Genomic DNA, 15,344 nt, shown 5'->3' on the forward strand with positions numbered 1-15,344 from the left:
TGATGCCTGTGGTGCTACAGATACAGTGGAAACAGATGGACGATAACACACCAACACAAGCAGCGATCATGTGAAGAAAGAGTGACAAAGTGGAGAGCTATAAAATGTTAAGCAGGCGTGACTCGTGACTGCGTCTGTCCTCGGATGTGCCCTGCTGGTTAAGTATACGTGACAACAGGTAAGCACGCAAAGATCATTTAAACTGTTGAGTTTAACTCTCTGACAATGTTCCTATTGTGCGACTGATACAATGAGGCACATTTCTAGCACTGTATATGTTTTGTTGGTTGTTTAGAAGATTAAATAGGTGCCTGATCTTACTTTTATGTACTTGGTGACATGTTTGTAAAAGTGTTCTAGCAAACTAATATTTCTGCTTCATGTAGTATTCTTTGCTTTTAAAGCTGTCTCCATGATCCACCCAACTTCATCTTGCCAAATGAATTGGCCTGTGTCCCAAAATGCAACATGGTGATTTGTTTTGGTTTCTGCATACCCATAAGCACCAATGTGCACAAGAGGGCCCCAGCAAATAAAATCCTCAAAGTATGGCCCTTTATGGCCAAGTCTTCATTTTGTATTTTGAGTGTCCCATAATAGAGCTTCATTCTTATAGGACCATTGTTTGATTTTAGCGGCATCTAGTGGTAAGGTTGCGAATTGCAACCAACGGGTTACTCCAACGCTCCCCCCTCCCTTTTGAAGCACTACAGAGGCTGACACAGAACTTAGATGTTGTCACGCTTTCTTTTCTTTGTCGAAGGAGATGACGTATTTACGAAATGAGCTCTGTGAAGCAGTTTGTCCGTTAAGGGCTACTGTAACCTCTTTACAGGGTTTTTGAGTAAATTTTTTGAATAATGAGTGTATAAGGCTAAACACTAAAGTAAAGCTATTGCCCCATGAGTTTAAACGAAAGTTTACTACTAAATATCAGTTGTCCGCTTTGTCATACAACATACAATTTTTCATACATTTTACAAAAGGAATGTCTGAAGTACCCACACTCATGGGCTACAATAAACACTGTCTTATTTGGGGAGATCTTTTGTGCTGGTAAGGTGATAATTGTCTTGGTGATTCAATCTCTTTCTCCATCTGTCTTTTCTTACTTTGGTATTCTCTCTTTCTGTTTCACTTAATCCTATATCTCTTTTAACTCTTACTGTGTTTTAGTTTGTTGGTTAGCGTTGTCCTCATGAATATATTTAGCCTGGCATGGGCATAACAATGTGTTTATCATTTATACGGTTTAATGGAACTTGTGTCATCTTAGATGCTTCTGAGGATTTTTTTCGACTTGTTAAAATTGCATGGATTACTACATCTTTAACCAGATCTCTGTGACGGAAAGTTACGTGTAACTGCAGATAAACCTGAAGTCTGATTTGGTTTCTTGTAAAGGGAGGAATAGATTTAGCATAATACATGTGTAACATATTGACATTTTTTCATTTCATTTGGTTACAGAAAATTGAAAAAAATGAGCCATTCTACAGAATTAGTGCAAAATCAGAGTTGGAAACATCTTGGATTTTTTTTCCAGAATCTTTTTATGTATGCAAATTATATAATATCAGATAATTTTAGTTAATTACTATTTTACCTATTTTTCACACGTGTTAATCAATAATAGATACCATTTTAACAATATTTCAAGCATAATTTATGATATTTGTTGAATTTTGAATCCAATCTTTCTTTGTAAAAGGCATAAAACTGTTCATAACGATTTCAAAGTTAAGGGTTCAATAATTATAAGTATTGAACCAACACCATCCTAATATATTAGTTGATAATTTAATATTCTTTATTTTTGACAAAACATCCCATGTTTTGGTCATGACACACATTTTCAGCAGTGATGTTGATGTTGATGTTTTGGTTGTGATCTAAATATTTAATTTGCAAAGCCGAATCAATACAAATAACTAACTTTGTTGCACATACCCAGCCAGCACATAAAGCAGACACACATCTGACAGTAAATATCTAATAGAAGACCCACAGCTCACATCCTTTTTTTGTTTTGTTTATTTCCCCAAATAAGGCATTAAGTGTTCCTTATTCTCACTACCATTTTTTTTGTCACTACCAAGAAATGATACAGTATGTGATATGTGACTCAAAGATGCTAATCAGCATATGGTTTGCAAGCGCAGTTCTGAACAAATGTACACACATAAAAACAATTTTTTAATTGGAATAATGCCGGAATCTTTTTTTAATTGCAAAAAAAAGATGTTAGGTAGTGACGTTCTTATAATTTACAGACAGATTTTCTGACTTTTCAACACAGTTCAAAATGATTGGACCGAGAGACAGACAGAGTAATGATTCTTGATTAAAATGTAGGGGTATGGCTAAAATGGAGTTAAACATACATTGTTTCGGTAGTGGCATGAGAATCCGGGACACATATTTTTACATAAAATTTAATAATTTAAACTTCACTTAAAATAAAATCTCAAGTATATTTTTTTAAAACAACAATGTGAAAAAAATGAAAAATTTGTGATATCATCACAGGTTGAAATTTAAGGGTTTGGGTTCAGGACACCCATCTTCCAATTGAAAGTACCCAATAAATGACGATATTATATTTATCAAGCGTACTGATATTATAAATATTATTGTGGGTTTCGAAAGATGAAAGAAGGATCTTAGTGTGCACGAAATCTGTAGAAAGGCCCATTTACGGTCGAACCAAAATTTATTCAGAAACCAGATATCATTTTTGATATTTTTTACTAGTTGGTGCAGAACACTATGTTTAATTTACATAAGTGAGGATAGTAAAATAAAGGTAACTGTGAAATTTCATACTCCTAAAATGTCCATACAGTGGACTACCGTTTAAGAAGATTCAAATTTGGGAGCAAAAATTATTCAGACACTTTGACCTGACCTTATTTTGTATTCTGAGTGTATTTTCTTTAATCGCTAATGGCTTTTTACACCACAGACTGAACAAAGTTAAGTATTGCTTGGTAATTGGTTTGAGATTTGAATTAAAAGTATTGAAATTCAATCAGAACTATATCAAAAAGATTAGATATGCCTAGAGCGACAATTTTTTCCATTACGAAGAAAATACTATATATACTGTATATATATATATATATATATATATATACGTAAATATATATATATATATATATATATATATATATATATATATATATATACAATATTTTTACTTGATGTTGCTAGTGATGAATGAAGGGCTTGAATGGCTTTGTCTAAAGCTTTGGCTTGGTGTCAACATGGTGAATCATCATTGTAAGAAGGCCAAGAAGACCAATAAAGTATCCTTTTTAACTATTTGCATAAGGCAACAACAAAGTCACTGGGATATCTGATGTAATGCCAAAGCACCCTGTGCAATTACATACAAGAATGCAAAAACAAATGTAAAGTATTTATCCAGAATCTTAACGGACAAATAATCTTAGCAAATAAAAGTATTCAGATAGACTCAACATAGTCTTTCATGAGCTTCTAAAATCAATTGCTTTAACTTGGTAAAGACCTGGATTTAAACATCAAATCTTCCAACTAAATCACACACCGCATTAATTCCAAACTAAGCATTAATCTCAGACAGAAAGCCCTTCCCTGCTGAGAAATCAAGCATTCGACGGGATAGTTCAAACAAAATCCTGTTCCCTCATGTTGTTCCAAACCCACATGCCTTTCCTCAATGGAACACAACAAGATTGTTTCTGAAGAAGATTGTTGATGTATTTGCTACTCTGCAGGTTTAATGTATGCAGCATTCTGCTGGGCTTATAAGTATGCACCGATACCACATTTTCTTTTACCGTTCTGGATCCTAAGTATTGATTCCTGTCGTGATTCTGTCCCATAAGACTAGGAAAGACATGGAATGATGGGGCGAAATCCTAGCAGGATCCCTTGTTTCATGTGGAGAGAGGCTTTTTGGTGCTAATGGCTTGCAATACTCTCCCTACGGTCTTGTCATTGTTCCTGCCCTCTTGTTTCCTTGTTAATGCTCGTTATGATTTCATGCCCCACACCTGCCCTCTCCTCATTTACTTACCTTTATAATGCCCGTGTGTTTTCTATCCTGTGCTGGTCCATTATGTGTGTCATTGTGGTGAGTTCCCGTGTCATATCAGTGAGTTTAGTTTACTGTAGTTAAATGTCTAGAGTTATTGTCTTGTCCAGTTTAGTTTGTCCTTTTTCCAGTTATTTGCCATGTCTTGTTATGTTAACCCCTTGTGGGTGTTATATAATGTGTGGTGTTTTATAATTATATTTTATTAAATGTCTTGTTAACCATCATGTAATATAAAAAACAAGACACAAACAGTTACAATGTCTATCAAATATTCCAAGAGTACCAGACACCAAATGATCAATTTGCAATAAGAAAAGATGTGAAAGCGATCACCGTCCACCTCAGATTAGGGCTGCGTTCTCCCCCGACAAAACGTTGCAAAACATTTTTTAAACGGAAACGGTGAAGCGGTTGAAGACCTTGTTGTGATGATGCAAGAGTAGAACTATGGCGGCTGAGAAGGCTATTATTTGTGTTATATATTGCACACCGTTGCAAACCGGTTCCAGAAAACGTGTCGTTCAACGCAAACCGTAGCAAAACGTTGCGCATCGGTTTGAGCTTGAACATTCCCCAGGTGAACATGCATTCAAAAAATGTCGCCAGAAGAAACGTTACGTCCGCTTTATTTATGCATCAATATGTGGTGAGTGAGAACATGTTGGTTGTCAATTTGAACTTGATGCAACTGGCAGCCGGTGAAGTGAAACCAGGAGGGGGTGTTATAGGGGTTGATATTGACAGATGACAGCAGCAGCTGGGTTCAGAGTTTCCATGAACTTATTGATGCTATATTGTTTTTTACTTACATAAATTATCGAATGATTTAAAATCAACTTGGAATATTGGGATTAGGGTGAGTTTCCAGCTCATGAAACTCACATTTATAGAAAAAATGTCATTTGCAGCTATGATTTTAGAGTTTGGGATGAGGTTAGTTGTTGGTTAGCCACCTCCTTAAATATGTACGAATTATTTTGATATTAGGTTATAAACATATAATTGTACATACACACGCGGTCTGTGTATTAGAAGTCATGCTGAGTGACACAATAAATGTTTTTAACAGTTTTAAGAGTGTGTGATGTTATGTCTGAAACACGCAACATATTTTTTCATCATTTTCTTATTCTCATGTCATTCCAAACCTGCTTGACATTTTTCCTTTGTTGAATGTTGTGAACCAAACATCAATGACCTCCTTTGACTTCCATTGTATGGTAACAAAACCACAGAGAAATTTCAGAAAATATCTTTTGTCATTTACAAGCTTGGAATAACACGAGGATTAGAGAAGTGAAGACAGAAATTGTATTGTGCTATTTTTAACAATAGCATCTATTTAAGGTTGGCGGAATGAAACTGTTCTGGGCCATCTGGGGAACCAGAACCAATTCATGATGCATAACAGGATTAAATGAAATGATCCTTCATATACAGGCAGAAATGGAGGAAATGGGGATGGAGATTAAGCAGCTGATAAGGAGCAATTTAAATAGAACGCAGCCTAGTGTGTGTTGTATGACTAAACGTTGATAAGCGGCACCTGATGTGATCGGCTGATGCAAGCTAGACTCAAATGACCTGCCAGAACTAATGCTACGCTCTATTTTGGGGTGAACTATCCCTTAAAGCATGTGTTGACAAACTATAAATCCTTCAATGTAAACAGACTGTACTGTAAATGAAAGCATTTATCTATGCTATAAAGGAGGGTGTGTTTTGCATTCAATGCCTCATAATTCCATTCTTGTTTGATATTTTGGCAAGTGTTTATTTTGCAAACTGATTGTCAGTATGTAGTGCATATGGGGTCATTCTGTTAGCTCTGTTTACAGTTAGTAAATATTCCATTAGTTGTGTGTGCGTGTATGTCAGAGTCCGATGTCATGAACACCGTGAACATGTTCGTTCTGTCAGTTCTTTCTGTGAAAAGCAACACTAATACACGCACAAACACGCACACACATACACACACATGTTGGGTTTCAATGTTCCCTTTCTGTCGGTCTCTCGACGTTGTGTCGAGAACGACAGATGGGGGTTCGCCCTTGAGAACCAATCAACTCTGACTACTATAGAAAAGGCCAATGAAATTTGGCGAATGCAATTTGCATGCCGGGCTCAGCCCCCGGAAATCCGGTATAAAAGGAGGCCGGCGTGCAGCATTCACTTACCTTTTGTTCTTCAGAGCCATCGCTCATGAGTACAACTCAGGATTCAATCCTCTACAACTACACGCTGGTGCTACGACGTGTTACAGCGGATCGTCCCTTCCTGCAGCGACCTTCCCCTGGGCGTCTCGGCGGTTCCGGAGGTGTTAGAGATTTTTTCTAAAAGTCCTTTTCAGGACTGACTGAGCAATCTCCAGCGCGGCATGTCCCGCTGTTCTCTTGGGTGCGGCACCCTCATCGAGGAGGGGGATGGACACGATCGCTGCATTAGGTGTCTGGGCGTCCAGCACACTGAAGCAGCGTTCGTTGACACATCTGCCTGCACTGCGGGCAGATTGTCATTCAGAAGTTGCGGTCACGGGTGGCTGTCTTCCTACGGGAACCAGCCACCATTTCGTCTGCTACCCGGGCTGTGACATCTGTGGCTACGGCCCCGATGACCACCCACGTTAGCAGCGTTAGTGATATGGGGAACTCTGCGAACGTAAACCCGCCAGCCAAGTGCTCAGGGGCCGATCGCACCCCGATTTGCTCTTCTGAACGTTCCCCAACCGGCGGTGGCATACCGTCCGGATCCTCACGCACACACTCGGAAACGATGTGTGACGTAGATGAGATGTCGCTCGCAGCATCGGAGGGAGACTGGCATCCGACTCTGCCGAATCCAAACTCCACCCCCAGCGGTCGAGTTCAGGAGGAAGCAGAAGTGATGTCATCCGTGCTAACCCGGGGATACGTGGTTCCCGAGGTCGGTGCGCGGTGCAAACCGTGCCCACCCCGGGTGCCATGTTTTTCCCGGAGGTGCATGAGGAGCTGTGTAAAACTTGGAACGCTCCACTCACGGACCGTTCCAGTGAAACCAGCTCTGGCTCCCTTACTTCCCTCGATGGTGAGGCAGCCAAGGACTGCATCGAGATCCCCCGGGTGGAACGTCCGCCTGCAGTGCACCTGTGCCGCGGACGGCTACCGCCTGGGGGGGGATCGACCACTCCTACCGTCCAAAGCACGTAAGACTTCGGCATCACTGGTGTCGAAAGCTTGCGATGTTGCGGGCCAGGCTGCCTCCTCTCTCTATGCCTTGGCCATCCTGCAGGTCCGCCAGGCCAGGGCGTTGAGAGGGCTCCACGAGGGTAAGGCCGACCCGGGTATAATGCAGGATCTCCGTGCCACCGCTGACAGCGCTCTACGGGCGACTAAGGCGGCGGCACGGGCCCTGGTCGGACGATGTCCACGGAAGTGGTCCAGGAGAGACACCCCCGGCTATACCTTGTGCAGAAGAGTGACAGCAAGGAAGTCCGCTTTCTTGATGCACTCATCTCGCAGGGTGGGTTGTTGGTAACACCGTCGAGGACTGCGCTCAGCAGTTTTTTGACGGCGAAGCAGACAGTGGCAATTAACCACATTTTTTACACGCCGCGACTCGGCCGCCTACAGGCCCCCGAGATCTCACGTGACGTCTGCTTCCCTGCAACCCAGGACCCTTTCGACATCGGCTCCGGTTCCTGTGCCCCCACAGGCGGCACCCCGGAAGCAGAGGTCGAGGGGGAAACCTCCACCCCGTCAGCAACCTCCTCGCGAGAAGGGACACTGACGGGAAGACCCCAGGGAGAACAACATCGGGCCCGAACCTTCACAGCCACGGCTCTGATCGGTCGGTACGGGACGACTCCTGCCTCGTCACCAAAGCCGGGCCCTTGTTAGGGCTTGACGCCCACTTACTCACTGAGTTTTCTGTTCTCCCCGGGTTTACTTGCAGCCGATCGCACACTCCACTGGACTGTGCTCGGCGAACCGACCTCACACCCTGGCGAGGCGTGAGGTCGTACACATACGACAGCCGTCACCACTCTCAAACCGACAGTGCGTGCCGTTGTCCCGCCAGGCAGGTAAGTAGGCGGAGCAAACCTTCCCTCCGGGGACTCCCCACGACATGGTTAGCTCCGCCAGCCGACGAACCACCCCCCGTGGGAATGATGAAGCAGACCGTCCCCTTGGTCACCCTGTCACAGTCCCTGGGAGCTCGAGAGCTGCCCACACTGTCTCGCTGGCTAATGAGGGCGGTCCGTCTAGGTTACTCGATCCAGTTCGCCAGAGACTCACCCAAGTTTCGGGGCATCATCTCTCCCTCTGTCAGAGGCAGGGACGCATCCGTACTTCGGGTAGAGGTCACCACCCTTCTGGCAAAACAGGCATCGAGTTCGTCCCTCAAAACCAAGATGTTCAGTGGATCACCACCCGCACTTCATCGTTCCCAAGAAAGACGGCGGGTTGCCCCCAAAGGCTGCGTACCCTGAACAGAGCGCCTTCACAAGCTGCCATTCAGGGTGCTCACACAGAGGCGCGTCCTGACATCTATAAGGTGTCAGGATTGGTTCGTGGCAATCGACCTGAAGGACGCTTACTTTCATGTCTCGATCCTCCTCGACACCGGCCGTTCCCACGGTTCGCGTGCGAGAGGCGGGCATATCAGTACAGAGTCCTCCCTTTCGGTCTGTCCCTGACCGCCCTTTCTCCCTGAGAGGAGGAAGGCGAGCGGGTTCTAAACTATCTCAGCGACTGGCCTATCTTGGCACACTCGCGAGATCTGTTATGTACACAAAGGGACCTGGTGCTCCGGCACCTAGGTCGATTGGGACTCCAGGTCAACCAAGAGAGGGGCAAGCTCTCCCCAGTGCAGAGCATCCTCTTTCTCGGTATGGAACTCAACTCTGTCACCATGTCGGCACACCTGTCCGCAGTTGTGCCCAACCAGTGTTGAACTGTCTGAAATGAACATTTTAGGCAGACAGCGGTCCCCCTGAAACAATTCAGAGGCTCCTGGGACACATTGCGTCCTCGCGGGTTAATACCCCTCGAGTTGATGCACATGACACCGCTCCAACACTGGTTTCAGAGTCGAGTTCCGAGATGAGCGTGGCACACCGGCAGCAGGCGCATGGTGATGGTGATCGTTATTGGTTACACCACACCGGTCTAACCGCACTTGGCCTCAGAGCTGATGCTCTGGACAGCGACTCCCCCTGAACCATTCCCCTGACAGAGGACCTGCTCTCTCAGGGGAAGGACACGTTCTGGCATCCCAGATCAGACCTCTGGAACACCCATGTCTGGTCTCAGACACCCAGGCTAGGGCCCCATCTACTAGGCGGTTACACGCCTCTAGACGGTGCCTCTTCTCGTCCTGGTGTCTTTCTCAACGAGAAAGACCCACTGAGGTGCTTGATCAGGATTGTGTTCCCCTTCTCACGAACTTGAGACTAACATCTCCCTTCCACACTGAAAGTGTATGTAGTCGCTATTGCCACTCATCACGACTCAGTCGGTGGAAAGTTTCTAGGGCAACACGACCTGGTCACCAGGTTCCTAAGCAGCGAGAGGGCGGAATCCGCCTCATCTCCGCTCCATACCCTCTTGGGACCCTAAGTGGTCCTGGGGAGCCTCAGGGCCCCCCAAAGAGCCCCTCGGAGGTTCCGATCTTCCTCATAGAGTAAGACGGCCCTCCTGACGGCGCTCACTTCCTTCAAGAGGGTAGGGGACCACCGAGCATCCTCCGTGTCCCTGGATTGCCTTAAACTCGGCCCTGGAAACTCTCACGTTATCTTGAGACCCAGGCCCGGATGCGTGCCCAAGAAGTTCCCACTACTCCCTCCGGGGCCAAGTGGTGAACTTGCAATCGCTCCCCATAGGGGAGGAAGACCCAACCCGACTAGTGTTGTGTCCAGTACGTACTGGACCGCACGCAGAGCTCTGAAGCTCTGACCAGCTCCGTGTCTGTTGGAGGACAGCAGAAGGGGAAGGCTGTCTCCAAACAGAGGCTGGCGCACTGGGTCGTGGACGCCGTTACGACGGCATTCCGATCTCAGAATCTCCCATGCCCATTGGCAGTGAGGGCTCACTCCACACGGAGTTTAGCCACCTCCTGGACACTGGTAGAAGCGCCTCTCTAGCAGACATCTGTAGAGCTGCGGGTTGGGCTATGCCCAAACACCTTCGCAAGGGTTAACAACCTTCGCGTAAACCCGGTGTCAGCCCACGTCCTGCGTGGCGACATGTAGGACTGGCATCCGGGGGGGCGTATGCCTGCGAAAGCACCTTTCCACCCTCTAACAGGTTGGGTCAGTGTGCTATTTACCTTTTCTTCTTACCCGAACACATCGCTAAGAAACTGGTACCTCACCAGCCTCCCTTCTTACCCAGACACTGGTTAAGAATAGGCATTCCATCCATCACCAAACAAGCACCCCCTGGGGGCTGGCTGGGCAGAGCAGCCTTCCCCCTTAGGCCGGGATACCATGTGAGCTATCACAGATAGCTCTAACCGGACCTAGTGCTACCAGACGTCTGTAACACCCCCTCCGTGGGCTGTTCCGTCTGATGTATCCTCATGAGAATGGTTCCCACTCCTGGTAACCCATGAGCTTCCCCAGGTGGGCCTCCACCTCGCGGTTAACTACTCAGTCCGCACGTTCCATGCGTTCTCCTCCAAGGACGAGACCATACCTATATCCACCATATTCCTCCCCACGGGTAGGAGGTGGCCTCTGTAGCGCTTCCCTGATTAAGAGTCGCGCTTACCCGGTGTAAACTGATCTGGACGGCCTCTCGCCTATAGAGAGCTAAGGCCCCGTCCGTGAAAGTTACCGGTCAGGGCTGTACCCATCTTTCTCCAAGAAAGCTCTGGAACCCCCCGACCACCACACTGGAAGGTTACAGTCTCATGAAAGCTTCGAGATGACACGCCCAGGCTTGTTACCGTCGCTTCGCTAGAGATTGTGACGCGATACAGCGTTGTGGCATTTTCCATAGGCAACCCCATCTGTCGTTCTCGACACAACGTCGAGAGACCGACAGAAAGGGAACGTCTTGGTTACGTATGTAACCTCAGTTCCCTGATGGAGGGAACGAGACGTTGTGTCCCTTATGCCACGAACACGTATCGTATTCTGCTGCAGTTTGAGAGGTCTCAGGCTCTTCAGAACAAAGGTAAGTGAATGCTGCACGCCGGCCTCCTTTTATACCGGATTTCCGGGGGCGGAGCCCGGCATGCAAATTGCATTCGCCAAATTTCATTGGCCTTTTCTATAGTAGTCAGAGTTGATTGGTTCTCAAGGGCGAACCCCCATCTGTCGTTCTCGACACAACGTCTCGTTCCCTCCATCAGGGAACTGAGGTTACATACGTAACCAAGACGTTTTATGGGGACATTCCATCATGGTTTCTATACTGTACAAACTGTATATCATATTTCCTAGCCCCATCCCTAAACCTAACAATCACACAAAACTTTCTGCTCTTTTAGATTTTCAAAAAAGTTAATTCTGTATGATTTATAACCTTGTTTCCTCATGGGGACCAAAAAAATGTTTTGGTCTACGGTATGCGGACAAAATGTTTACCAGGTACGCACAAACACACGTACATACACACCAAAGACCTAATCCCCTCATGAGGCCTTGTTATAAACCGCTTGCTATGTAACAGACCTGAGCATCATTATGACACTCAAACCATCTCTTCAAAAGTCACATTCAGTTCCACGAATAACTGCAGCAATGCACTGACAGATTCTCTCATCATGTTTCCCTCTTTCTTTCAAGTGGCATGTCGCATTACATGCTTTCATAAAAAACTCTTTCAGTGTTTCTTTTGACCACTAGTCATCGTTTTTCTTTTACCTTTTAGCGCCCGACAGCATTTGGGCTAGTGTTACACATTTAAGTGAGAACTCCTGCGGCTTATGTCACGTCAGAGGCATGAACCAGTCTGCGTGGGTCTGTACAGTGGGGGGAGGTGGTCTTTAAGGCAGGTAGTGGTGTAGCACGACAAAAGTGTTGGTTACTTTAACCTTTGGCCGATGTCCAGTTTTCTAGATGTTTAATTTTTCTATTATTATGTCTTACTGATCTTTTACCAAAGAGCCCATTGATATGCAAGTGGACTTCTAGTTGTTCTTTATACACATTTAAGGGGAAAGTTCATCCCAAATGTTGGAAATGATGTCATTTCAAACCTGTATAACCTTCTTTCTTCTGCAGAACACGAAAGAAGATTATAGCAAAGTTCAAAGTAGGGAAGGAAGGAGGAGGAAACCGCCGACCGTTCAACAAACTTTAATCAAAATAAACAAACAATATAACAAAAGTAAAAGCCCGGCAGCCACCTCACGGTCGACTGCCGGCCACAAGAACTTAAATACAAAATTAACATATGTCCGGGCCCGGTCCTCTCTCGTCGAATACTCGTACGCTCGTCCTTCTATGCTTCCGATCTCCACCATGAGAGATGCGGAGCCGTTGCAAATATCACAAAGATATTTTGAAGAACGTTGGTAACCAACAACACTAGAATTCAACTTCCATTGAATGAATACAAAACCACTGAGACATTTCTCAAAATATCATATTTTATGTTCCACAGAAAAATTGGTCATATATAGGTTTTGAATAACATGAGGGTGAGCTAATGTACTGTAGCCATTTTTATCCAGGGAAACTTAAACTCATTTTAGAAAGTAACCTTTCTTCTTTATATTATTTTACCTATTTGCATAAAAAAAGATCAAAACACAATAAAAAGCGGATTGAGATGGAATTATTTTTAGTTCCTGTACATTGCAATTTTTTGGGATTTTTGGACTTATCTTCATGTAAAAATTTTAGAACTTCACTTGAAGATTGTAGAATTGTCTGACTTGTTCGCCCAGTCTTATGTCACCCACTTTGGACTTAATGAAGCATTGCTTTAGGGCAATTGGCTTTTTAAATGCTTTGCTTAAAATTTTAACGTTTTATGCATTTTAACCAAATGCAGTGTAAATTGGTTTCCTAAGGTACTTGTGGAAGAAAATGCAGTGCTGAAAAAACAAAACTTGGAAGCTATAAAATAAAGTAGTTGTTCACTGAAAATAAAGCAATTGGCAGACACTTTTATCCAAAGCGTCTTACAATGCATTATCCTATACATTTGTTTCTAAGTATGTGCAATCCCGTGGGATCAAACCCACAACCTTAGCATTGTCAACACCATGCTCTTACCACTAAGCTACAGGAAAGCTGGGTAAAAGTTTAAATGTTTGAAAACAATCGCAGGAGAGGTTCTGTCTCTGATGACGGAGAAAAAGAGGAGGAGCTCATGTTACGGTGAAAGCTAAGCCTGTCATTGCTGTAATGAGGATATCTTATATAACACAGAGTAAATGAATGAGCCAGTGGGGTTTCTAGAGAGGTGGGAGACCTCAAAGACCTGACCGCCACATAACTCCTCAGCACACTTTCATTACTTTCCTGTTAGGAGTCTGCTTGCTAATATACATAAGAGACATGTTACATTCTGTCGAATTTACATCAACTACAATTTAAGTTAGTCCAGCTTGTCCTGTATGCGTTGTTGCAAGTAAAATGGCAGATATGGGCCATGTGAAGTGCACATGTGAAGTGTTCAATATAATGGTAATAAATACATTCTCGGAAGACTTTATACAGTGTTTCGTTTCAAGTTTTGAATTAAAATGTCACATCCAGTATGCTTGCGTTGCCCAGCTAACGGTAACATGTATAATGACTTGAGACAACTACAGTATGATGACGTTAAATGACTTTTATTTTGTCAAATATATGCACAGTCTCATACATTAGGACCAGCTTTCATCAGTTGTTTAAGCTTTTTAGACGTTTTACCCTTTAATATATTCTCTAGTGCGATGTTTAGATATTAAGGGCAACCATATCATAGAGGTAAAATAAATGAAAATCAGGTAGCATTCTGCTTAACAATTTCTTCCTGCACTGATACACGATATCAACAATAATAACAAACCAGTGACCCTGTCAAAAACAGAGACTTTGCTCATTTGGAAAAAAAAATGTCCTTTGAATACATAGTTTAAATATCTCTTTTAAAATTATGAAAATGTACTTCAGATAATTAAAAAATAGCAGCAGTTACAGTGTTTAACATACACATCGCAATGAAAATAAGCTTTGTATACATGCGGTATGTTTACAGTGTCCTGAGGAGTTTCTTAGCGAGTCTGATTTCTCAAAAGTGCAAACTAACACAAGTATAATCATATGTAATACAATGAGATCATGACTCATAGTTTCCCAGTCCTCTCCCCTGAAATTACAATGGAGAAAGCTGTGATATGTTTGTTCTACTCTAGACAACAATTATCACGGATGAAGAGAAATAAATAATCATATATAAAACATGCGGTAGCAGGTTAATACCATTTGTCAAAAAGGCACTGTTATGAACACCAAAATAAATAAACACATTTCATAGAAACATAATTGATTATCATTTCAAATGCAATATGTTTGAATTAAGAAGTGTGCTACTTAATCTGTAATTATATAAGAAAAAACATACAAAATGATACAATGAATTGTTGCTATACTGTTAGAGAAAAATGTTAGGGGTGTCTGTTCATGTGTCAGCAAGGATGATATTTTGCCTGGTGGAGGTTTTAAGCCTCCTAAATGCACTTACAGAACAGGACAGTTGTCAAAATTAGACATTTAATTTCACAATGATTAAAGATACATTTAATTTCTGATAGTGGACTCTGCATGTTGTAGGTTTAGGAGATTATGAGATGGTTTAAATATTATTATTCAAATAGGATTATACAAAACAGATGAAAATCGGACATTACTTACTCTTTCAGTGAAACTATAATCTTATTTTAACCATTCAGGATAGGATATATTTTGGTAAAATATATTATTCTATGTTCACAGAAATAAAAAAAAAAACAGATATAAGAAAAGTTTTTAATCATAGGAGCATGTCTACTGATAAAGGAGCATGTCTATAGGAGCATGTCTATTGATAAAAAATTCACAATTTTAATAATTATGAATAAGCACAAACACTCTTACATTCACACACATTCACGGCGATGCCATAGAAGAACCATTTTTGGTCTCGCAAAGAACCATTCAGACAGAGGTTCTTTAAACTTTAAAGAACCATCTCTTTCTTTCCTTTTTTATTATCTGAAGAACCTTTCATCACAAAGAACCTTTTGTGTAACAGAAAGGTTCTTCAGATGTTAAAGGTTCTTTATGTAGCCAAAATGTTCT

Source organism: Triplophysa dalaica, chromosome 20, assembly GCF_015846415.1.
Source record: "Triplophysa dalaica isolate WHDGS20190420 chromosome 20, ASM1584641v1, whole genome shotgun sequence".
Taxonomy (NCBI): Eukaryota; Metazoa; Chordata; class Actinopteri; order Cypriniformes; family Nemacheilidae; genus Triplophysa; species Triplophysa dalaica.